The sequence below is a fragment of the Panicum virgatum genome, chromosome 3N (genome assembly GCF_016808335.1).
Source record: "Panicum virgatum strain AP13 chromosome 3N, P.virgatum_v5, whole genome shotgun sequence".
Classification (NCBI taxonomy): Eukaryota; Viridiplantae; Streptophyta; class Magnoliopsida; order Poales; family Poaceae; genus Panicum; species Panicum virgatum.
In genome coordinates, this window is record NC_053147.1 from 50,519,163 (window position 1) to 50,543,174 (window position 24,012).

At 45.0% G+C, this 24,012-nt stretch overlaps 1 pseudogene; it reads left to right on the forward strand.

Moving 5' to 3' along the window:
• Positions 1 to 13,773: 13,773 nt before the first annotated feature.
• On the forward strand, positions 13,774 to 17,217 carry LOC120667860 (annotated as a pseudogene).
• The last annotated feature ends 6,795 nt before the right edge of the window (positions 17,218 to 24,012 follow it).

Consider the following 24,012-nt stretch of genomic DNA (forward strand, 5'->3'; position numbering starts at 1 on the left):
AGTTCGGGTTTCGATTTTGGGTGCCCAGGTACTCCACCCGAACCGATCCCGACCCGTTGCCATCTCTACCCATTATTGTCATAAACATTGTGCATACTTTTGATTGGTGATTTAAACACTAAATGCACACATTTAGGGGGAGTTCATCCTACGGTTTGTGATTTTGAGACTAACATATTTTCAAGCTCATTTTTTGTAGTCTCACAGTGAGCCATGATTTATTGAACTAATCTTCTATATCTAAGTTCATAGACTATGTGCTCATGCATGTGCTCACCTTGATGTACCAAGTGTTTTTGACCTCAAAGACTTTCAATTGGTATTCAACTTCAATTGATATCATTTGACACAAGTCACATTCAAATTGGTACATGCAAGGTAACTACTACCCCCGGAGGTATGCATGGTCTATAACCCCTTTAATTAGTATTCTTGTCAATTCTTTGTTATTTTAGGGCTACCTCCATGCATGATATGATCTAAGCTTTCTAATTCAAATGTCTAGGTGTCATACGATTTTCACATTATCATTTTGTGCACACACTTTGTGGAAAGCTTAGCTCATGTCATGCTAGTTTCGTGTTTTTGTGATCTACCTTAGTAATCACTCAATTGGTATCTTCGTTGATATCATATAAATTGGATTATGATTCATGGAACTAATACTCTAGGCTACTAACTTTTCCCTTTGAGCTATTTTGGTTTGCCAAGCCTTTTTAGGTGATTTGATTCCAAAGGGGGAGAATTTTGGATCAAAACAAGGTGAAAATAAGTATCTTCCTAAGGGGGAGAAACTTTGATTCCAAAGGGGGAGAAAAGAAGAAGAAAATAGGGAGAAACAAAAGGGGATGATGGATTTAGGGGGAGGCCAAGTCAACATTGGATGATGGTAAGCATCCAAGGAAGTGTAAGTGGTTCAATTTGTCAATTTTTGCAAAATTTATACTTGCTTTGATTGTGTTGTCATCAATCACCAAAAAGGGGAGATTAGGCCATTAGTTTGTGATTTTGGTGATTGAGTAACAACGCAATCAATGGAACTAATGAGTTTGTCAAGTGAACAATTATTGATCCCAGGGATAAAACAAAAAGACCAAGCAAAGCAAAACACGAAGAAAGAACTCAAAGAATTGAAGAAATGGACGAGTTCTGCAAGAGTCAGTGGCACTGGATGAACCGGTGCATGGGCACCGGAGTATCCGGTTGGCACCGGATAAATAGACGCTAGGGTGTTGTTGGCGTTTCTTGTGCCCAATTAGAATAGATATTCTGCAAGCACACAGAATCACCGCTGTAGCACTTAACCTTGGAGTATTCCAGGGTATTGTATTTTTCCTTAGGGAAGCACTATAGTAAAGAGTATCGTAAATCGATTGATAACCGCACTAGCTTTATCGACCGACTGACTAGACGGGGGTAAGCCAGATAGATAGCGAGATAAATGGCCAGGCAATGACCGAGTGACACACGAAGATTCTAAACCTTAGCGAGGTAGAGCTGGGAGGACAACGAGCGAGATAAGACACCTGATACACTTCTGAACTATCGAGCTAGCCTCTCTAGATCTGACTAAGCACCTAACTAGATCTCAGGAAAGCAAAGCTTACTTCAGCGGCTAGAAGAGGAAGGACTTCAGAAAGGGATGAGAGGGGAGTCCAATGGCAACCTGCACTACTGCTATGAAAACATCCGAACGTGGTGGACTACAAAGGACGGATAGGGCTGTCACCACCTACCGACTACCACAATGGTTCCGTGGGGTTGAACACACTTTCTAGCTAACACTAAGATCAGACACCACGTCTGCACTCGGTGTTAGGATTTCTCTCGAGGCCTTCGAGAAATCCCCCTCAACCTAGAGCACTAACTTGAGATACTCTAGTCCGGGCGAGAAACCCCTAAGATAAGTTCCTGATTACTAAGAGAGATAACTTAGCCTAAGCTAAAGGACAACTTCAGTGCTCAAGCTGAACCTCAGACTTGAGTAAATAAAAGACTATGGAAAGTAAAGCTGACTCGGAAAAGTAAAAAAGATAACTTATATTAATAAAGTCAAAAGAAAGATACAAGAGCTATACCAGACTTCCGACGACTCCGGAGTCTCGAGCACGCTCGACTCGACTCTAACTCCCAAGCTACTAACCTACTCTAGATAGTACAAGTGGAAGAGAAGAGCTCCAATGGTGTGTGTAGAAGTGATGGATGGTGCCTCCTTTTATAGCCTTCTCAAGGTCGGTAACTAGCAGTTATTCCCCGTAGCGTCAGTTGAAAGCTGGTAAGGTCGGTGTGCGTAACTTCCATGTGAACCGGGGCTTGAGACATTGCAAAGTGGGGCCGGCCAGCCTCCCTTAGGCCGGCCAGCCTGGGGTGCCGCCACGTGGCCGCCGCCTTTCGGACAACGGCTCTGATTACTCCCTGGAGGCGGTTGGCAGTTGGGTTTGCACCGGTGTTGTAGTTGCTAGGCCGGCCGGCCTCTCTCTGGCCCATCTCGGCCTCTAACTCGGCCGAGGCTCTGTTCTGCTCTTGAACATTCTCCAGGGAAGTGGGTTCTTGAAATCTTCGTGATCTTGGGCTGCCTTGTGAATCTTTGGATGGATGTTGAAGCCTTTCATTGTCTCCAATTGAACCAGGGCCCGACCCTTGACTTAAAACCTCTTGAGTGTGTCACATTGCCACTGGTTAGAAACCGAGGTTGTGTCTTTGGAGGTGCTAGGCCGGCCGGCCTAGGAGAGGCCGGTCGGCCTAAGTTTTTTCCTTTTTCTGTCCATTTTTGGTATACCTGTTCCTGGAATCAAAACTCATCCAAAACTCATGGAACTCATTAGAATTAAATAAAATATGAATGGAACATAGTGCAAAGCTCATATTATTTCTTAGAAGTTGATGGCTTAGAATGTGAGATTATGGCCGTCAACAGGCGTCGGAGCAATTGGCTGCCCTTGTGCCAGGCCACGTGGATGAAGCCCAGTTGCACCGGATGATCCGACGGGGTCAATTTGGAGCGTCGGAGTAATCACCGGAGTATACATCAGAGAGCATATCAAGCACACTGAAGCGAAGTCTTCAGCACCGGATGAACCGACGAGGCACCGGAGCAATGCGTAGGAGCAATGACGTCAGCAGCGAGCGAAAGATGCCTTCAGCACCAGATGATCCGACACCCGCCGGATGAACCGACGCCACCTCACCGGTGCATCCGGTGCCTCCTACATCACGTGTCAGAAGCCCCAACGGCTATCTCAAGACACAGTGTGACCGGATGATCTGGTGCCCCACCGTCGGTCTATCCGACGCTACGCAGAAAAGTGGCCAACGGCACCCAACAGCTCTCTCCACTTGGTGGCCTATATATATGGACTTTCCCGGCCATTTGAAGTTTGCTGGAGTTACCACAAGCCTCAAACACACCCAAGAACATCTCCAAGCCATCCATGTGCTTATTGATCATATCCTTAGCCCTTAGCACACATTTGAGAGTGTTAGTGCTAGGTTAGCTCTTTAGAGAGTGAACAAGCAAGGCTTTGTGCCTTTGTGCTGTGGTTCTTTGTTGAACCAAAAGAAGATTTCGGTGCGCCGGCACCTTGGAGCATTGGAGCTCGCCGGCAACATCAACGACCCTCCGACTTGGTGTGGAGGGGCGTGGACGACTTTGTGCGGGGAACGTGGAGACCCCCATCCTTTGTGGAGAAACTCCATAGTGGAACCCGGGATCAAGTTGACCGTGGTTGAGTCCGCGGAAGAGACTTGATTTCCGAGAAGCAATACTTTTAGTGAGTGCTTCAATAACGTGGATGTAGGTGTGACTTTGTGGCTAACCGAACCACAGGATAAACACCCGCATCGAGAGTTTGCTTCCTTCTATCCCTCTCTTTAAGCTTCCACATTTCATACTAGCAATCCTTGTTTGCCTTTACTTTCATAGAACAGTTTCTTGATAGGAAATGCTATAGGTCGCTACACTCTTTTGGGATAGGGGTTTCACACTAGAACAACCTTAGTTGCACATATAGATAGAATGTTTTAGTTTTATATTGTGCAAATTAGTTGGAGCCATAGGTTAAGATTTTAAATTTCCTAATTCACCCCCTCCCTCTCTTAGGCTAGAGCGCGGTCCGATCACTTTCACATTGTTAGTTTCTTGGTCCGATATAGGATTCGTCCATTTGTGGTTATGTACGGGGCTTTCCACTGCACACCACGGTGGCACGGTTGGGCCAGTCTACCTACATGACACGCCACTGTCCATGGAGCACACAGATACATCGACATCCATCCAATGTGTTTGGCGAGTAAAAAAAGACTAGCTGATACTGGTAGCTTCGTACTCGATCCCAGCCATTATCGATGACTTGTTGTTTCTGACCAAATGACACTGAACTAACACCATACAAAATCTTGGGCATTATATTTTTGTTGGTGTCCGCATCATCTTGGGCACTATGTTTTCCTCTTCATCTGTCCGACCTCACCTGGTAGCATTATAAACCCTGGCGTTCTTGTCCCGGAATATTGATCCCTTCCTTGCCTGCAGCCATTGAGCTGCCCCGTAATTGAATTGAATAGCTGTAGCTATGACGTGGTTGGGGTTTGCCTCGCCATGTCTGTCCCTCTTTGGGTTCTACCAACCCTCCCCTGCCCATCGACTGGGAGTAGAGCGGGTAGTGCCACTGCCACTGCCCACGGAGGTGCCAATCGTTTCGAAAACCTCATGAACTACTGTTCGCGCAACCACGGACACGACGGTGCCGTGCACGATGCCGCGCGCAGCAGTGGCGGCAGCGTGGATGTGGGAGAGCTGGAGGACGGGATAAGGCAGCAGCTTGTGAGCGCCGAAACACTGCCGCCTCCGTCGGCATACGACACGGCATGGGTCGCATGGTGTCGGCGCCGGGGTCCCCTCAGGCTTCGCGCTTCCCACAGTGCGTGGACTGGATCCTGCGGAACCAGCGCGGTGACGGCTCGTGGGGGCTGCAGGCTGGCTCCGGCGATAGCCCTTGGTCGCTGAGCAAGGATGCGCTCTCGTCGACGACGTACTACTGGAAAACAGGCTATGATAACCGGTTGGAAAAGGCCTTAGGCACCGTTTTTCCAACCGGTTCCCCCAAACCGATACCAATGGCGTCTCCCTAAGACCCCGGGTATTTAACCCGGTGCCAAAGAGACTGCCACGCTGACGCAAGGTGGCAGCCCCTTTGGTATCGGTTGGTCTTTCCAACCGGTGCCAATGATCTTTTTCCCTTTTTCTCTAGATTTCAGTTTTGTTTGTTTTATTTATTACTGTTTATTCTTTTATAATTGCTAAACGCACTCGAGCTCTATAGTAATATACGTTCATTGGTCGTATACGTGTTCGTTTTCAGATAATATTTGAAACTAATTAAAAGTGAACTGCGAGCATATAATTAAGCTAATTAGATGAACTAATATATTTACAAATATACAAACATCAAGACATCACTTTAGAAATATATACAAATTTACAAGTCATATTTGTAGTCAAACTACTGGGCCCCTCAGGACGTCGATGGAAGTCCTCTATGGATGTAACCGTCGTAGTAGAACTCGCCTCTAGGATCCAGGATCTCGTTCAAAATGAATCCGGCGAGCTGCTCGCACACGGCGTTGATCCGATCGGTACAGTAACACTCGTTCGTCATTCGAGACATCTATAATTTAGGAAAAAAGGACTGATATATTAACATCGTGTGCGTTAGTATAATTATGAAAATATACTAGTGAATGGTTTGTACGTACCCTTAAGTCCTCCGTAGTAGGCTTCCCGCATGGAGTCGTTTCGTGCAAGTAGTCGCATACGTAGTACCCGCACCAATCAGTTTCTTGTTTTTGTCTCGCACACTTAAGGAGAAACAAATAAATTACTCAATTTAGAACAATTTGGGATTACGTAACTAGATAAATATTCATGAATCAACATACCGGATAATCTATTTTAACATCCAGTTTGGGCCTCCATTGACCACGTCCTTTGTTTGTTTTCACAAATTTTTTCCACACCCTGTGCTCAAAGGTAAGTTTGATATTCAGGAAGTGTTATTAACAGAAAAAGAATTTGATTGTGCAAACTGAACTTACCTGTTCAATGGGTCTATGATATGTTGGATTGTGGACTTTGAATTTCTTAATGAGTCAAAGACTATAAGATTGCCGGTCTCTATGGAAAGTATGAGTAAAATCCAATGATAACTGCAGATATTGATAAGATATATACATACATGCATTAGACGACTTAGTATTTATTTAGTAATATAACAAAGGATTGAGTCGATCCAGGCTTACCCAAAGTTGTATGGTATGTATATATAGGATTTGAAACTTTGCCTAGTCAACGAATCGTACATGTTTTGCCATGTGTCCCTGTAATTTTGGTTGAGCATTTTTTGGTTGACTAGCAATGGAGACATGAAGCCGATCTGATTGTGCCGTCCATATTTTCGGCTTCTTTGAATCTCCTGTATAAATGATACAATAGAAATTATATAATGCACACAGATAATTACATTCTTGTTAACAAAAAGTATTAATGTAGAGGTAATTGATACTTACAGAACCCAAATGGTGATGATAGAGACGTCGAGGGCTTGTCGATGATAAATGTGATATAAATCTTCGAAATACACCCAGAAGTCGTCCTCCCCACGGAAGAAATCATGGTCACGATACTTGACTCCAAATATTTTACCTTCGTCATTCGACATTCGCAGGTACCATCTATGCAAATTGAACATCTGCGTGCCAAGACATTTCTCCACTTCCTCAGTGACAAAAGGTTTTCCATGCTTCAATGGAGTAAGAACGGGAGCGACAGGGATTTCTGCTGCCTCATCTTGCCCTGTTGCCTGCTCTAGCGTCAATATAGTTTTTGAAAGAAATATCGCTGCATGTAGGTCCGCCTGGAGTTGTACGTCCGTCTGGTGTAGGACTGGCAACCTTGGCACCCGAAGGGGCTCGAGTTCTTTTTGTTGCGTGCCAAGCTGAGGAATGGTCTTGCCATATTTTTTCTTTTCATTTCTCACCTTGTGTGCCTTTATCAGAGTACGCTCATAGTCCGAGGGTAAGCTTTTTTGGTTTTGGTGGGTTGTCTAGGTTCGCGAGAAGCTTTTTCCCTAATTCTAGAAGTATCTTTTTCCTCTGCGGGGGGACTTTAGGCTTCAGCTGTTCATTTATATATTGAGCAGTCTCCTCTTCCAACACCTCAGCGGTCTTCTCGTAGGTCAATTTTCTTTCGACTGTTTTCTGCTTCTTCTTTGAGGGTCTAGCCGCTGCGAGGGATGCTGTCTTTTTCTTTCCTTTTTCTGGTGCAGGAGGAGTTGGAGTACTCGTGGCCCTTTGCGCCGGCAGAGACGGTGACGAGGGAGCTGCATGTGGGGACGGCGGTGAGGAAGGCCGCAGAGATAGGCGATCGGTCTGCACGGGAGCCATTGTGCTTGCAGTAAGTTTGATGTCGGCCTTGCGCCATAGAACGATCCTGTGCATTGCGTCTCCCAATGTCTTCTCTCCATCCCCTCCAACGAAGTCGAGCTCAAGATCCTCATTGTTTCGAATTATCTGCTCGACTGAGACGGAGGTCCAGCCAGGGGGTATCGGCCTTCCATGAATTGTAGTACAGGGATTCAGGGGCAGGGCTGACCCGTATGCGACATGAATGGATATATTCTTTGCACGCACATGAAGCTCGCACGGTGTCAGCATGGTGACATCATCCACTGGATACCTCTGGTCATCTACCACCGTTGTCTCAATCTAGGGTTGCTGTTCAACTTGTACATCGAGCGCCGCCATGGATGCACAGCTGCTGTGTCGCTAAGAGGCCGGGCTTATCACAACATCCGGGTGCGACCCAGCAGTGCCCCTTTGGCTCAGAGCTAGCACAATTGCCTCATTGACCCTGGCATCCATCTGCGATTCCAAGGACGCAACCTTTCTGTTCATTTCTTCTTGTTCGGCTTTGCTCTTTCGGTGAGTCTTGTAAGAGGAATCTCCGACCCAACAACTTTCCATGGAACCACGCCGATGCCGTGGGCTCGTCTAGGGTGTTCTGGATTCTTTAATGCCCTTGTCGGCTTATCATTCTCCCTTTGAGGCTGGAATGTTCCTTGTTGGGCCTCATCTATTGCAGCGACCAGATCGCGGGACACTTCTTGCATATGCTCGGGCACGACCAAACTTCCATCCAACTGGTTTAGTGTTATGCCATTAGCAAATAACCACCACTTGGATCTATCCGGACAATCCCAAGTCGTCGGCCTGATGCCTCTATCCATAAGGTCCTGCTCCATCTTCTGCCATTTCTTTATTGCCTTCTTGAACCCTCCAGCCCCAAGGTGGTTGCTGTACTTCTTATTTGCTGCATTCACTTTGGCCTGTTGGGATTTTTCTTGGGCTTCCTCTAAAAGTTTGTATTGTTTGAACTCCTCCTAGTATGGTTTAACTTGAGGAAGATCGTCCCAGTTCAGCTCCTTATCCTTCTTGATGTAATTGGTGTACAACTTCTTCTTAAAACCTGCAAAGGCAAGGGCCATCTTTTTCAAGGCACATTTCTTCACAAGTTCTTCGTCAACTCCTTCAGGAAGAGTGAACATATTCTTGAGTTCTGTCCATAGCATTTCTTTCTGATGTGGAGGCACGGCGTGTTGCTGTTCTTCTGGTTTGTTCGATTTCCATAGTCTTGTGGTGATCGGAATTCTCGCCCGAACAATAACCCCACATTGGTTGACAAATTTCATGCTAGCAACCTCTGGAGCACTTGGACGGCCCTCCGCATCCACTTCTGTGACGACTTACAGAAAATATATATTAATTGCAAAAGTAATCTACCAAAGTCACCATGCATATAGTGTTAAGATTCGTACTGGAACATGCTGCTGATGATTGGGCGGCGGCGCAAAGTCATCATCTTCTTCATCGGCATCTCCAGACATATTCAGGAACGAATCAGCTATCCGAGCATCTTCTTCAGCAATTGGCTAGGTGGTGTTGGCCATCGTATTTTCGTTTATTGCGTCCAACATGTATTGCTCGGCGGCCTCGTCATCACCGAAGGGGTCCATCCTTAACTGAAACCGTATAAATGTGGTAGAGTCTGTGACCATCCTTAACTGCAGCAGGAGAATGTGTGAGAGAGAGTGTGTGTGAGAGCGTGTGAGGAGTGTGTGTGTGAGAGAGAGTGTGTGTGTGTTAGTGGAGAGAGAGAGTGTGTGTGTGTGAGTGAGTGTGTGTGTGAGAGAGAGTGTGTGTGTGTGTGTGTGCGCGCGCGCGTGCGTGTGTGTGAGCGAGAGAGTGAGCGTCGGTGACAAGGAGACAACGAGAGGTGCAAGTGTTTTATAGCAGGGAGAGAGCGAGAGACCGAGTGTGTGAGAGGAGATAGCGAGAGGTCGGGTGTGAGAGAAGGAGCGAGAGATCGTGTGTGTGATCGAAGGAGACAGCGAGAATTTGTGCGTGTTTGCGTGAGTTAGTTTGAAATGAAAGTACAAAAAATCACTATATAAGGACATGTACATCTCATAATGACACATTTGAATTAAGAATTCAGAATAACATGATTGACATTTACATTGAATAAGGACATAGAAATACACATGTAAAGAAAAAGTAATTAAAGGAAAAACTCTACCCATAATTCAATTGTAAGAATATCCATAATTGAATTCTAAGAAATATCTTTATAAGAAATATAATATTCTCTATAATTCTAGTTCTATAATTCTCTATAATTCACTATATAATTCTAAGAAATATCTCTATAAGAAATATACTCTATAATTCTAGTTCTATAATTCTCTATAATTCACTATATAATTCTAAGAAATATATCTATAACAAATATTCTCTATAATTGTATTTGAAATAAAATTAAAAGATGGCCGGAGGCCACCAGTACCACGTCGGGATGACATGGCGGCGTCGGCGTCGAGGGTCCTGGCGGTGGTGGCACGCAGGGGACAATCTCACGGCGACGACGAGGCGGCACGCAGGGTAGGGGGCGGCGGCGTCGAGGCAGACGGTGGCGAAGGGGCGGCGGCGCAGGGCGGGTTCGGCGGCGTTGAGGAGGCGCGGGATCGTCGAATGCGGCCGAGGCGCGTCATCCAGGTGGAGAGGGCGGCGGCGTTGAGGTGGAGGCGGCGGCGGCGCACCGAAGACGTACGGGCGCGGCCGCGCGGGGGCGTCGAGGAGGGGGCGTCGAGGAGGAGGCGCTTCGGTGGAGGAGTGGGCGGCGGCGGCGTCGAGGATGCGCGACGGTGGACGACCAGGCGGCGGCAGTGGACAATCGTCGTAGGGGGCGACGGCGGCGTCGAGGATCGGTGGCGTCAAGAGGGCTGGCAGTGGAAGGGAGAAGTGAGGAAGAAGAGAGAACATGGCACACCTATTATACAATCGAGCCTTTGGCACCGGGTGAAAACACCACCCGGTGCCAAAAAGGTCCTAAGGCACCGGTTGGAAGACCACCCGGTGCCAATGGAAAGCCATAGGCACTGGGTGGAGATATCACCCGGTGCCAAAAGCCTCAACGGGCGGGAAATTAAAAGGGCCTAACCTTAGGCCCTTTTCAGTAATACTTACCGCTCAATGGAAAGCCAAAGATATTTATTCGCCGCGGCCCGGGTTCGACTCCAGGTCATCCATCTTTTTTGTCCAAAGACATTGGTACCGAATGAAAATATCAATCGGTGCCAATAGGTTTTACTGAAAATTGCATAATACATCATTTAAATGCACAATAAATTATTTAAATACATAATAAATCATTTCAATTTTTAATAATTCTGTTAATTACATAACAAATCAGATAATTGCGTAATAATTCTTTTAATTACATAATAAATTATTTAAATTCATAATAAATCAGATAATTGCAAAATAAATTATTTAAATGCACAATAAATCAGATAATTCATAATAATTCTTTTATTTAAATAATAAATCATTTATATGTATAATAAATCAGATCATTATAAAATAAATCATTTAAATAAATAATAAATCAGATAATTGCATAATAATTCTTTTAATTACATAATAAATCATTTAAATTCATAATAAATCAAATAATTGCAAAATAAATCATTTAAATGCATAATAAATCAAATAATTGCATAATAATTCTTTTAATTACATAATAAATCATTTATATGTCTAATAAATCAAATAATTGCAAAATAAATCATTTAAATGCATAATAAATCAGATAATTGTATAATAAATAATTTAAATGCACAATAAAGCGGATAATTGCATAATAAATCTGATAATTGCCATAACAGTCATAGATAATCATTAATATCATCTTCACGGGAAATATTACAAGTCATAATCATTCAACTAATGGAATATTAACGATGGTTCACTTTACAATCGTCCCTTCATTATGATCATGGCATGCGTAGGGAGCCTCCTCTTCGGCTAAAAGTATACTTGTGTCAACCACCACTGCGAATGGAGTCGTATCTTCAACCTTGTTGTATTCTTCTTCATCTGTGACATCGTCGACTCCCACAATTTTTCTTTTGCTTGCCAGAACAATATGGCGCTTTGGCTCTTCTCCGGCACCTAGAAAACTTGATTTATTCATGGACTTGTCCTTTCTCGGTTTGCTAGACATGTTCTGCACATAGAAAACTTGAGTGACATCTTTAGCTAGGACGAATGGTTCGTCTTGATAGCCAAGCTCTTTGAGGTCTACCGTTGTCATTCCGTACTCGTCGATATCGACACCTTTTCCTGTCAGTTTAACCCATTGGCAACGAAATAGAGGGATCTTCAACGCCCATTGTCGAGTTCCCAGATCTCTTCAATGTAACCAAGATATGAGTTCGTTTGGCCACTGGAGTCAGTGGCATCAATACGGACACCACTATTTTGATTGGTGCTCCTATTATCTTGGTCTCTTGTATAAAATGTAAAACCATTAATTTCATATCCTTGGTATATCAGGATTGAATTTGCCAGACCCCTGGCAAGCCAAGCTAGCTGCTCATGAATTTCATCGTTGGCCATGACTTCCTTCTGCAACCAGGTGGCGAAAGTATCGTTATGATGTTTTGTAATCCATGTCTCGGACTTCAAAGGGTACATGCTTCGCACAATTTGTATGTGCTCCTCCATGTATGGAGCCACCAAGGCTGATTGTTGCAGAATTGTGAAATGTGATTTGCTCAACGTGGCATGATCTGTGGCATTTACTGATTTTCTTCCAAGTGTGCCCTTTCCAATCAGCCGTCCCTCATGACGTGATACTGGAACCCAAATTGGGCAGAGTTCTTCCACATAGTCAACACAAAACTCAATGACCTCCTCTATGACGTAACCCTTCGCAATGCTTCCTTCTGGACGAGCCCGATTACGAACGTATTTCTTTAGGACTGCAAAGTATCGTTCAAAAGGGAATATATTATGAAGGAAAATAGGACCGAGAATACCAATCTCTCTGACCATGTCAACTAGAAGATGCGTCATAATATTGAAGAATGATGGAGGAAATATCATCTCAAGACTGACTAAACTTTGGACAACATCCTCTTGTAGCCTGCTTAAATTCGATGGATCGATTTCCTTCCGAGAAATTGTGTTGAGAAAGGCGCATAGCTTTATGATTGTTGCCCAAACTTTGAGAAAGGCGCAAAGTCAAGAATCCTGTCATCTTCTTCTTCATTATTATCCAGCATTATTCCTTTTTCTCCATACTTGGTCCAAACATAATAGTTCGGCATGAAACCACTACTGAACAAGTGACTGTAGATGGTTCTTGATGACGAGTAATCCTTCTCATTCTTGTAGTTTTAGCATAGACAGCGAACAAAACCACCGTACTTGTGGTTCTCTGCAACTTTAATGAATTCATGCACACCATCGATGAACTCCATTGAATGCCGATCCGTCATGTACATCCATTGCCGACTCATCTAGGTTCACATTTCATATATTAACATCAAACTAGTGTCAACATAACCATTCTTAAATAAACATTGGAAGTAAAAACAATAATATATTGAATTAATCAATGATTGATTACGAAACAAATTAAATTGGAGTGTCATCAAAATTATATACTATAAATATATATATTATGCATGCCTAATATAAATAAAATAATCCAAATCCTAACTATATATAAATAAATAGTTACCTTATGCCTAATATTTTATATGACAATAATATGAAACCATAAACTAAATCGGGTCCAAAAATATATCTACAAATATTTATTATGTGTATAAACTAAATCAAGTGCTAACTACATCTACAAAATTAATTTGTAAAAGTATTAAAAACAATATTACTAACCTTTTAAAAAAATGAAAAATTCCCGCCCCCCCTCCTCACTCAGCTGTCATAACAGTGAGTTCACGGCAGCTTGGAGCGGGGGAGGGGGCGGGGTATTTATAGTAGGAGCACCAACCGGTGCCAAAAGTAATTGATCAGCACCGGTTGAAGGAACCAACCGGTGCCTATGTCCAGGGCCAGCACGGGCACCGGTTCATGGCATGACCCGGTGCTAATGTCTGCTCCATAAGCACCGGGTCTTGCCACCACCCAGTGCCATTGATGCATGGCCATTTTGGTACCGGCTAATGGATTCAACCGGTGCCTTTGTCAGTGCATTGGCACCGGTTTGTGCCGTTGCGCGTCTTGCTAGTGCTAGGCGCAGACCAATAGTACCGACTATTGATGCAGCCGATGCTGATGTCTCATATTAATACCGGTTCAAGCAACAACTGGTTCCTTTGGCCTGGATCTTTGGCTTGTTTTCTAGTAGTGATGGAGTGCGTCCTCGCGCTCCAGGCGTGGGGCGTCGGCGACGAGCATGTCGGCAAAGGTTAGTTCGTCGTCCGTTCCTGCCATGCGGCTGCCGGCCATCGTCGATCGGTGGCGTTCGGCCTATTAATGGCTCGTCGTCGTTCGCATGTCATGCCCCGATGCCTTGGCACGTAGGGCTCCACTTCATCGGGCACAACGCGTCCTTGGTGATGGACGACAGGAGCGACACGCCGGCAGGGTTCAACGTCATCTTCCCCGGCATGGTCGCGCACGCCATGGCCATGGGGCTAGTGATCCCACTGGCACCTGCTGACGTCGACGCCATCCTCCGGCTGCACGAAGCTGAAGAGGTTTGTCTTTCTCCCTCACCATCCTCCGTTTATTCTGAATTCTCATTTGCCCATTAGTTATCGATCTCTGCCATTGATGGATGGAATCATGGAATCGCTTACGTTATCAACTGTGTTCTCCAACTGATCAACAGAATGGGTTCTGCAAGTAATGCTTTCATGGCCTACGTAGCAGAAGGCTTGGGCAACCTGGTAGACTGGGATCAGACGATGGTGTACCAGAGGAAGAACGGATCATTCTTCAACTCACCGGCAACAACAGCCGCTGCTGCGATCCACAACTACAACGGGAGAGCACTCGACTACCTTGATTCCCTCATCAGCAAATTCGGCAACTCAGGTGGTGCAGTGCAGTGCAGAACGTGTCCTGCCAGTCTGCCACCCAAGAAAGGATGGCAGAATCAAGGACACTGAGGTTAGTTTCTAACATGTGCTACTGGCCATTTAATTTGCAGTGCCGACTGTGTATCCGCGGAACGCGTACTCCCCGGCTTCGCATGGTGGACACGTTGGAGAAGATGGGGATCTCTCCAAGCTTTTCCGGTGAAATAGACAGCATACTTGACACCATATACAGGTAGAAGTTACTTACTAGTTGTGTTGTGATGATGCATTAAACCAGCTGATCTTTTTTGTTGGCTACTGAGTAGTACTACTTGTCAATTATATCTTGGCTCCAATACAATAAAAAACTTGCATCTCCTGGCTGGCCAATGATGAGGAGATAACGCAGGACATGGCGACGTGTGCCATGGCGTTCCGCCTCCTGCGTTTGCATGGATACGATGTCGCGTCTGGTAAGCGGCGGTGAGGGAGATCACAATAAACTTGGAGCATTTTTACTTAACAGTAGCCTGAAAGCTAGTGTTGTGATGCAGATGGGTTGACCCAATTTAGTGAAGAATCCAGCTTTTACGATTTGGTCCAAGGGCACCTAAATGATAGCGAAGCATTACTAGAACTGTACAAAGCATCACAGGTTCAGATCTTTGAGGAGGAGCCAATCCTGGAAAACATTGGCTTTTGGTCAGCTAAACTTCTGGACGAACAACTGTGTTCCAAAAAGATTTCAAGATCTGTAGACCCCGGTGAGGTAGGTAGTTTCCACCGTTATACAAGATATAATCCTTTCTCTGTTTTAGTTTTAATCAATAATTAATTGATCCAGGTGGAACATGTGCTCAAATTTCCCTCCTACGGCGCCTTGGACCGACTAGAGCACAGGAGGAACATTGAACAGTCTAAAACAGGGGGCTTCCAGATGCTAAAATCAGCATACCGGTGAGGTCCTTGGAGATGCTACATGACTGTCCCGGCTTTTCATGATCAGTAGCTAGATCTATCAGAACTCTGAACTTTTTGATCCGTTCGATCAGCTCTTGTCAGGTAGATGAAGGAATGGTCGCGCTGGCAGCTGATGGGTTCCATTCCTCCCAGGCTTTGTACCAACAAGAGCTTCAGAAGCTCAAGAGGTCAGTAACACAATCTCCTTAAAACATCGTTAATGCATCCAAACTATGAAGAAAGCTGCTGCATTTTATTTGCTGGAATAGAACTAATTAAAACTCTTATCTTTTTTAATTTTCCTCTATATATTTAACTCTCTTTAACGTGTCAACAGCTGGGTGAAAGAGATGAGGCTGGACGAGCTGGAGTTCGCGAGAACAATGATGCCCCTGGTCTACCTGTTGGTACCTGCTTCCAGCATGTACGCCGATGAGCTATCCGATGCTCGCCTTGCGTACGCCATGGAGATCATCCTGGTGACCCCAGTCGATGACCTGTTCGACGTCGGGGGATCAAGGGAAGAGATGGAAAACCTCGTCACGCTGATCGAGAAGTACCAAAACTCACCTCAGAACATACCTACACTTGATGTGACATTTCCTGCATATTACCATATTTATATTTCATATATATATATATATATACATTTATATATACACAAATCGATATGTGGTCGCAGGTGGGACGCGCACGAAGAAGTTGGCTTCTGCTCCAAGAGCGTGGAGATTGTTTTCCGCGCCATCTACCACACGAGCAACCTGCTCGGCGCCAAGGCCGTGGCGGTGCAGAACCGCAGCGTCATGCACCACATCGCCGAGCTCGTAAGTCTCTTTCGATCGATCAGTTCAACTAGCTATAGTGAGCGATTAATGGTCGATCGACCTAGCTGATGCCTGACTCCTGCAGTGGGCAGACCTGGCGAGGGCCGTGATGGACAAGGCGGAGTGGACGATAACAGGCCACACGCCGTCCATGGAGGAGTACATGGCGGTCGGAGTGCCGTCCACTGGGCTGGGCCCGATCGTCCTCACGCCGCTCTACCTCGTCGGGCCGGAGCTCACCGAGGAGGTGGTCCGGAGCCGAGAGTACCATGAGATGTTCCGGCGCAACGCCACCTGCACCCGCCTCCTGAACGATCTCCAGACGTACAAGAGGGAGGAGGAGCAAGGGAAGATGAACAGCGTCCTGCTGCTGGCTCGGCACCACGGCGGCTCCGTCGAGGCTGCCAGGGCTGAGGTGCGGAGCGCCGTCGCGGCGTCCAGGAAGGAGCTGCTGAGGCTGGTGGTTAGGGACGGCGGCATGGTGCCCCGGCTGGTGCGGCAGCAGTTCTGGAACGTTTGCAAGGTTGCCCACAAGATGTACAGGGAGGAGGACGGCTTCGCGTCGACCAGGGAGACGATGCACGCGGCGAACGCGGTGGTGCACGAGCCTCTGTTCTGGCGGCGAGGACGAAAGATCGATTCCCCGGCTGCCGCCGCGTCAATATAAATTTGGCAAAATTTAGACTATTTAACTTAGAACAGGTAAAATATCTTACATTTAGTACGGAAGGAGTAGATTGGTAAACCTTATATTTAAAACACCAGTGCAAATTTCCCCATCTACTACGGTTTACATATCTGAAGCCAGAAATCTTGGCGTATTCTCATCAATCGTCATCTTATGGAGGCTTGGGATTAGGGCTGGGACCTGTCTGCAGTAATTAGTGTATTAGATGTCATTGTAAACTCAAAAACACATTTCATTTTACAAAATTGGTATGCAGTAAAGACAGTGAACGTCTCGAACACAACTTGAGATGATTTGCTATGGTGAATTGTAGACCCGAGGAACAATAACATTTAATTTGTATACACAAAACACAATCATCTACCTACCCCCCCCCCCCCCCCCAACCCAACCCCAACCCCAAAAAAAACCAAGCAGAAGTACTCCCTCCATGTTGGTAAAGGAAGTATATACATGTTGTGTTGCATGTTGAGTTTTTGACATAGTTCGTAAACTTGCAAGAAGAATATACATGCATATGGGGTGCAAACGTTGATATACAATGTAAGGATAACTCATATCTACGGAATTCGATCCAAGTATGTGCATACCGGTGGAATATGGTGACCATGTTCGCCGACCGACAGTTGAAGACAAAATATCAGCAACAGCGCGGTTACGATGGCAGCAAGTTCTAGCAGATGATGATACATCTGGTGACTTCTGGGTGGTGGAAAAGACACCATCCTATCTTAAATCTGAAGTGTTGGGAGTGCTTTTGTTTGTTTGTAAATGTACATGCTCGATCTGTAAGCAGTTATACCCATCCTCTAGACACCTACTAATATATATAGAAGCACTCCTACCATGTGTTGCACGTATCCCTCCATTCACACGGTAGCGAGCGCCGACTACAATTATTCATGGTCTCAGACGACAAAACATGAAAACGATCACCTAAGTCATGTGTAACCTTGTGATCACACTGCCGGCTAACTTTGATACGGTGACTTGTGACTGCGCGTGACGACTCGAGTCCACGCCCAAGAAGGGACCAACAAGAGTTGAACTTTCGTCGTCAAGGCCAAACAGTCTCAGAGAAAGCACACGTTTTATCTGCTACAACTACTCGCAGACAACAGAGTGCTGCTTAGTCTTGCTTGTCGTGTGGCCCAACAATATGGACAAAGCTTTCCCGGAAATTAAAGAACCTGACAGATACCAGATTCCTCGTCAAACAGCCAGCCGAAAGTTTTCGCAGCATCTGCTTCCTTTTCCTGGATTCTAAATTCTTGTCTCCAATAACATGGGTCGCGTTGTCAAGATGCACCCACGATGGTGGGAATCTTAGCCCACTTTAGCAACCAATCACTTTCTATAGAGGTAAGGCAGGTCAATTTCGCATATGAAATCGTGTGATGTTTTTTCATTCCTAGTTCATCTTGACTGAAGACCATTAGGACTAAGTTGTTGAGAATTATAATAGATTCTAACAAATCAATTTTGATGTTTGTCACCACAATTTGATTACTATTAAGCAGCAGCTGGTGGCATCGTCTTGGAAGCTCTGCTGGTGTTGGATGTCTACTCTCCTCGGAGGATGTCCGCATCTGCGCCTGCCTTCACTCATTTTGTCTACATCGTCCGAGTTGTTTTGGCCGTCGTCTGGCGGATGCTTTGCCGCCTTCCTCTGCTCTGGCGGATGCTTTGCCGCCATCGTCGCTTTGGTATCGGGCGGGTGCTTTGCCTCTTTGATAGGTAGGGTGGATGCTTTGCCACCCTAATGTGTTGTCGATCTTTACACCCCTTGCGTTGTAGCGTCCTTTAGCATAATCAGTTGTGGTCGTGTCTAGGTTTGCGGGTTCATCTTTGTATCCCCCATCTTTCTTGCTGTTCTTGTTTGTTGTTTGGGTCGTGTACCACTTTGTGGTGTCTCTGCTTTAATACCCTCTGCCTATTAAGGGTTGTAATGGTCGTATTGCTTTCCTCTTAATAAAATACGTGCTCAGGCACGTTCGCTAAAAACTATTAAGCAGCAGCCGGTGAGAAATAGTTATTGTTGAGATGGGTGCATAAGCGAATTTGAATGAAATAAATAAAGGGGGTAATTAAGGCTAATGGCAGGCGAAACAAGAGACAAATAAAGCTAGAGAAAAACCAAAATATGAAAATAAAACTATAAGGAACAGGAAATGAAATTAAGTTCATATGAAGTAATCATCAATCATCTGAAATCAGATGTCGATTAGTTACAATGCAAAGATTTGGTAGACGCCCTCGTCTACCGAATCTTTGCCTTGAACAATCTTTGAATCATCATGGAAGCTGCTCCAAGCATGGAGAGCCATGGACCTTGGTTCCTTAACCGTTTCTCCTCTGGGTCTCAAAGGCACAAAGTTTTCCTCTTCGAATGTTAGCCTAATTGTTCATTTCTCCAAAGCTATCTTTTAAGAACTCCAATAGTCTATGGCTGGCTTCATTATTTAGCGTAACGACACATTTTTATTTGGTGATGTCAGCTCAGCCACCCCCTTAGTCCATCTTTGGTCTCCCTATGGCCAACGACAAGCTCTCTTTAATACACATATATGAAACCAAAAATATGGTCGTTGGTCTTGGTGGGGTGTCGGCTCCACACGAATAACTTTATTTATGGACTAAATTAATTTGACTACATTGATTCCCAATTCCCTTTCATCTCTCCTACGAAAAAATTGTTTACAGGTAGAGAAGGAGTGGTCCAAAGGGGTGGTAGAATACTTCAACTATATAAACACACTCACACCTGCAAAATTATGGCAAACACAACTCATCACCGCATAAATTTCATAAGCTCCTTGTCATTTCATCCATGTCTCCACCTGCTATGTGCGTCATGTTCTCCTTACACATCATCCTAATCCTCCTCTCTGGTGCATGGAAAGTTGCAGCCGCGCCGACCATGAACCAGACCACCAATACAGCGGACCGAGAGGCCCTTCCCTGCATCAAGTCCCACATATCAACATCCAAGCCCGCCGGTGCCTTGACCACATGGGGCAATAGTTCAGTACACTTCTGCCGCCGGCAAGGTGTCTTGTGCCACCATTGGTGGCGCCACGGACTGGTTCCCCAGGTTGCAGCCTTGCGCTTGGAGGAAGAAGGCCTCACCGGCAAGATCCCGCCTTGCATCTCCAATCTCACCAATCTGGAACATATCCACCTTCCAGTAAATGAGCTTAGCGGATCGGTGCCACCAGAGCTGGGCCAGCTTCGCAAGCTCATATATGTCAACCTCAGCTTCAATGACCTTAGTGGCGTGATCCCTGCTGATCTTGCATCGTGCTCTGGCCTCCAAATCATCGCCTTGAGAACAAACAATCTTGAAGGAGGTATCCCTGCTTTCCTTCTCAATAGCTTACTGATCCAGAAGATTGATCTTCGCACTAACAATCTTTCTGGACATTCCTCCCTTGCTAATGAACTCCTATGCCAGCTTAGAGTTTCTGGCTCGGACCAAAAATAGTTTATCCGGTGAGATACCTTCATCATTAGGGAACCTCTCCTCGCTTGTAGTCTGTAACGAACATGGCACCATTTATGCCATTTCGAGTGATTTTGGTGATCATATGACAACGCAATCAATGGTACTAATGGTTTTATTAAGTCAACATTTCTAGATCCCAGGGATGAAGTAAAAAGGCCATACAAAGCAAAACACGAAGAAAGAACTCAAAGAAACGCTGAATTGGACGAGTTCTACTGAAATCGGTAGCACCGGGAGAACCGATGCCCATAGCATCGGTGCATCCGATGGTTGTCGGAAGAACCGACGCCCTGGCTTTGTCACAAGTCTGTGCGCCTCTAAAGATCAAGTGAAGAAAGAAGTGAAGCACCGGATGAACCGATGGCGTCATGAGAAGCATCGGTGCATTCAATGTACTATGTTCCAAAGACGATGTCAAGCGCACATGAGCCAAGTCATCAGCACCGGTTGAACCGGTGATGCATCGGAGCATAGCAACGGTGTAATGACGTCAGCAGGAGAGAAAGAGGCCAACGGCTAGTTGAGTGCTGTGAGTGACCGGTTTAATCGACACACAGTCATTGGTTAAACCGGTGGTGTCGCAGACCGTGCGTCAGAAGCTCAACGGCTACTTCGGATCTGAGAGTGACCAGATGAACCGACGCCACCCTAGGCAGAGGCATCGGTTCATCTGATGGTATGCTGTTATCTGCTGACCATTGGAGCAACGGCTACAAGACTTGGTGGCCTATATATATACACCTTACCCCGGCCATTTGAAGTTTGCTGGAGTCCCAAGACATCTCATACACACCCAAGAACACCTCCAAGCCATACAAGAGCTCGTTGATCATATCCTTAGGTTTTAGCACTAGCTTTGTAAAGTGTGAGTGCTAGATTAGCTCTTGAGTGAGTGAACAAGCAAGGTGAAGATCCTTGTGGCTGGTTATAGAGTGAACCACACTTGTATTACGGTGCGCCGGCCCCTTGGAGCAATTGGTGGCTCGCCGGCAAGTCAACGACCCTCCGGCTTGGTGTGGAGCGGCGTCGACGACATTGTGCGGGGGACGAAGACCCCTCCTTCGTGGGCAATCTCTCTTAGTAAAGATCGGGATCAAGGTGACCGTGATTGTGTTCACGGAAGAGACTTGATTGCCGGGAAGCCATACTCTTCGTGAGTGCTTCTACAACGTGGACGTAGGGGCGCTTTTGTGACAATCCGAACCATGGGATAAATCCTCATGTCGGGAGTTCGCTTCCTCTCATCCCTCTTATCCCAAGCATGAATCATTTGCCATATTTGGTGAATGGGTTAGCGGTGGTGAAGAATCAAGTTCAAGTGATGAATCAAACAAGAAATTCACCACTCGTATGGGATCATCATCCAACACTTGCTTTATGGCCAAAGGTATGGATAGCGATATAAGTGATGATGACTCCGACCATCCTTCAATTGATGAACTTCTTGACCTTGTTCATGAGCACCAAAAAGTCATTAAGAAGCAATCAAAAGAAATTAAAAACCTTAATACTCTGAAAGATCTAAATGCTTCTCTTGCTACAAATTTTGACGATTTGATGTGCAAATTCAAATTGCTTAGCAAGGAGCATGAAGAGCTCAAATTAAAATTTGAGAGCATTAATGATACTAATGACTCTTTGGAAATAAAGCAAACTATCCCTTGTGTAATTCCTATCTCTAGAGTAGATGCTTCAACTTCTTGCATTGATTTAATTGATAATTCTTGCTCTAACCCTTGCAATGAGAAAGGCTATGAGAATGCTGTTGTAGAATCATGTGATGATCTCATTGCCAAGGAAAATGATGAGCTCAAGCAAGAAGTGGAAAGGCTCATGAAGGACTTGTATAGATTGAAGGGCAAAGGCATATAGAGCAATGTTCAACCTTCTCAAGATAACTGTGAAGACATGGTGAAGAAGGTTGAGAAGGGGTCCACCGTGACTTGCTCAAAGTGCCACAAAGAAGGCCACAAGTCCAACAAGTGTCCTCAACCAAGGAAGAAGCTTCCGGATGAGAAGAACAAAAAGAAGCTCACAATCAAGAGTTCTCTCATCTACACCAAGCCCAACCGGAGGAACAAAAGCAATAGCACCTCCTATGTGATCAAAAAGAAGACCAATGGCAAGGTGGTTGCTCACAAGGATGGGAAGAATGAAAGGAGTTGGAACCACTCGATTTGGGTGCCCAAGGACATCATCACCAATATGAAGGGGCCTCAAACGGTGTGGGTTCCAAAGGAGACTTAAAGCCAAGAACGGCTTCGGGGGATTTGGAGGCTTAGCTTACAAGTTGAAGTGAAGGTTCAACCCAAAACAAGCTAAGCTCACAACTTGGACATTCGTTGCCCAAGCCCCAAATTAGGTAATGGTTGCTAGATTTAAATTCAAGCATAATGTAGCTCCATTGCTCTTGCTAGGATGTTTGCATGTTTTGCATCTCCTAGTGTTATATATGGTAGGTTGCTTGTGTCATGATTCTAACCCATGAGCAATCTACATGGTTTGATAAGTGTGTAGAAAGCTACACAAGGTTACCCTTCATGGTACATGGACTTCATGAGGTATATGTTTTATATGTGTACCATGAACACAAGCTATAGGGTAAACTTCCCAATTGTGTCAAAATCAATGTGCATACATTTGCTTGGTGATTCAAACACTAAATGCACATATTTAGGGGGAGTTCATCCTATAGGTTGTGATTTTGAGACTAACATTTTCGCAAGTTTATCTTTTGTAGTCTCACGATGGAGTTAACACTCTAAGAGAATGTTATTCACGCTCAATGTGAACAAACAACTCTATAAGAGTGATTAGATAAATTGTGCTTCATGCATATTGAGCCATGCTCCTTAGAACTTAAATGCTCATATCTAAGTTCTTAGGCTATGTGCTCATACATTTGCTTAACCTTGGTGTACCAAGTGCTCTTTGTTTAAAAACTTTCAATTGATTGCAAGTCACTTTCAATTGGTACATGCAAGGTAAACAAAGTAACCCCCGGAGGTATGCAAGGTTCTAAACTCATTCAATTGGTATAATTGTCAATTTCTTATTTTTTAGACCTACCTCCGTGCATGATATGATCTAAGCTTTCTTGTTGAATCTTTTAGTTGTACACTTGATTTTCACATTATCATGTTGTGTACACACTTGTGGAAAGTTTAGCTCATGTCATGTTAGTTTCGTGATTTGGTGATCCACCATAGTAAATTTTCAATTGGTATCTTTATTGATATCATACAATTGGATCATAAGACATGGAACTAACTCCCTAGGCTACTAATCTTCTCTTGAGCTCTATTGTTTTGCAAGACCTTTTAGGTGCAAGATCTTTTAGGTGATTTGATTCCAAAGAGGGAGAAATGTGGATCAAAGCAAGGCATGTTCCCAACAAAGGGGGAGAGATGTTCCCAAGAAGGAAAAGTATTTTCCAAAGGGGGAAAATGCCGACTGGATCAAGTCAACATATGAGAGAAGAGTAGAAAATAGGGGGAGGAACAAAGGGGGATCATGGTTTTAGGGGGAGGCCAAACCGTCATTGGATGATGGTAAGCATCCAAGCAAGTGTAAGTGGTTCAATTTGTC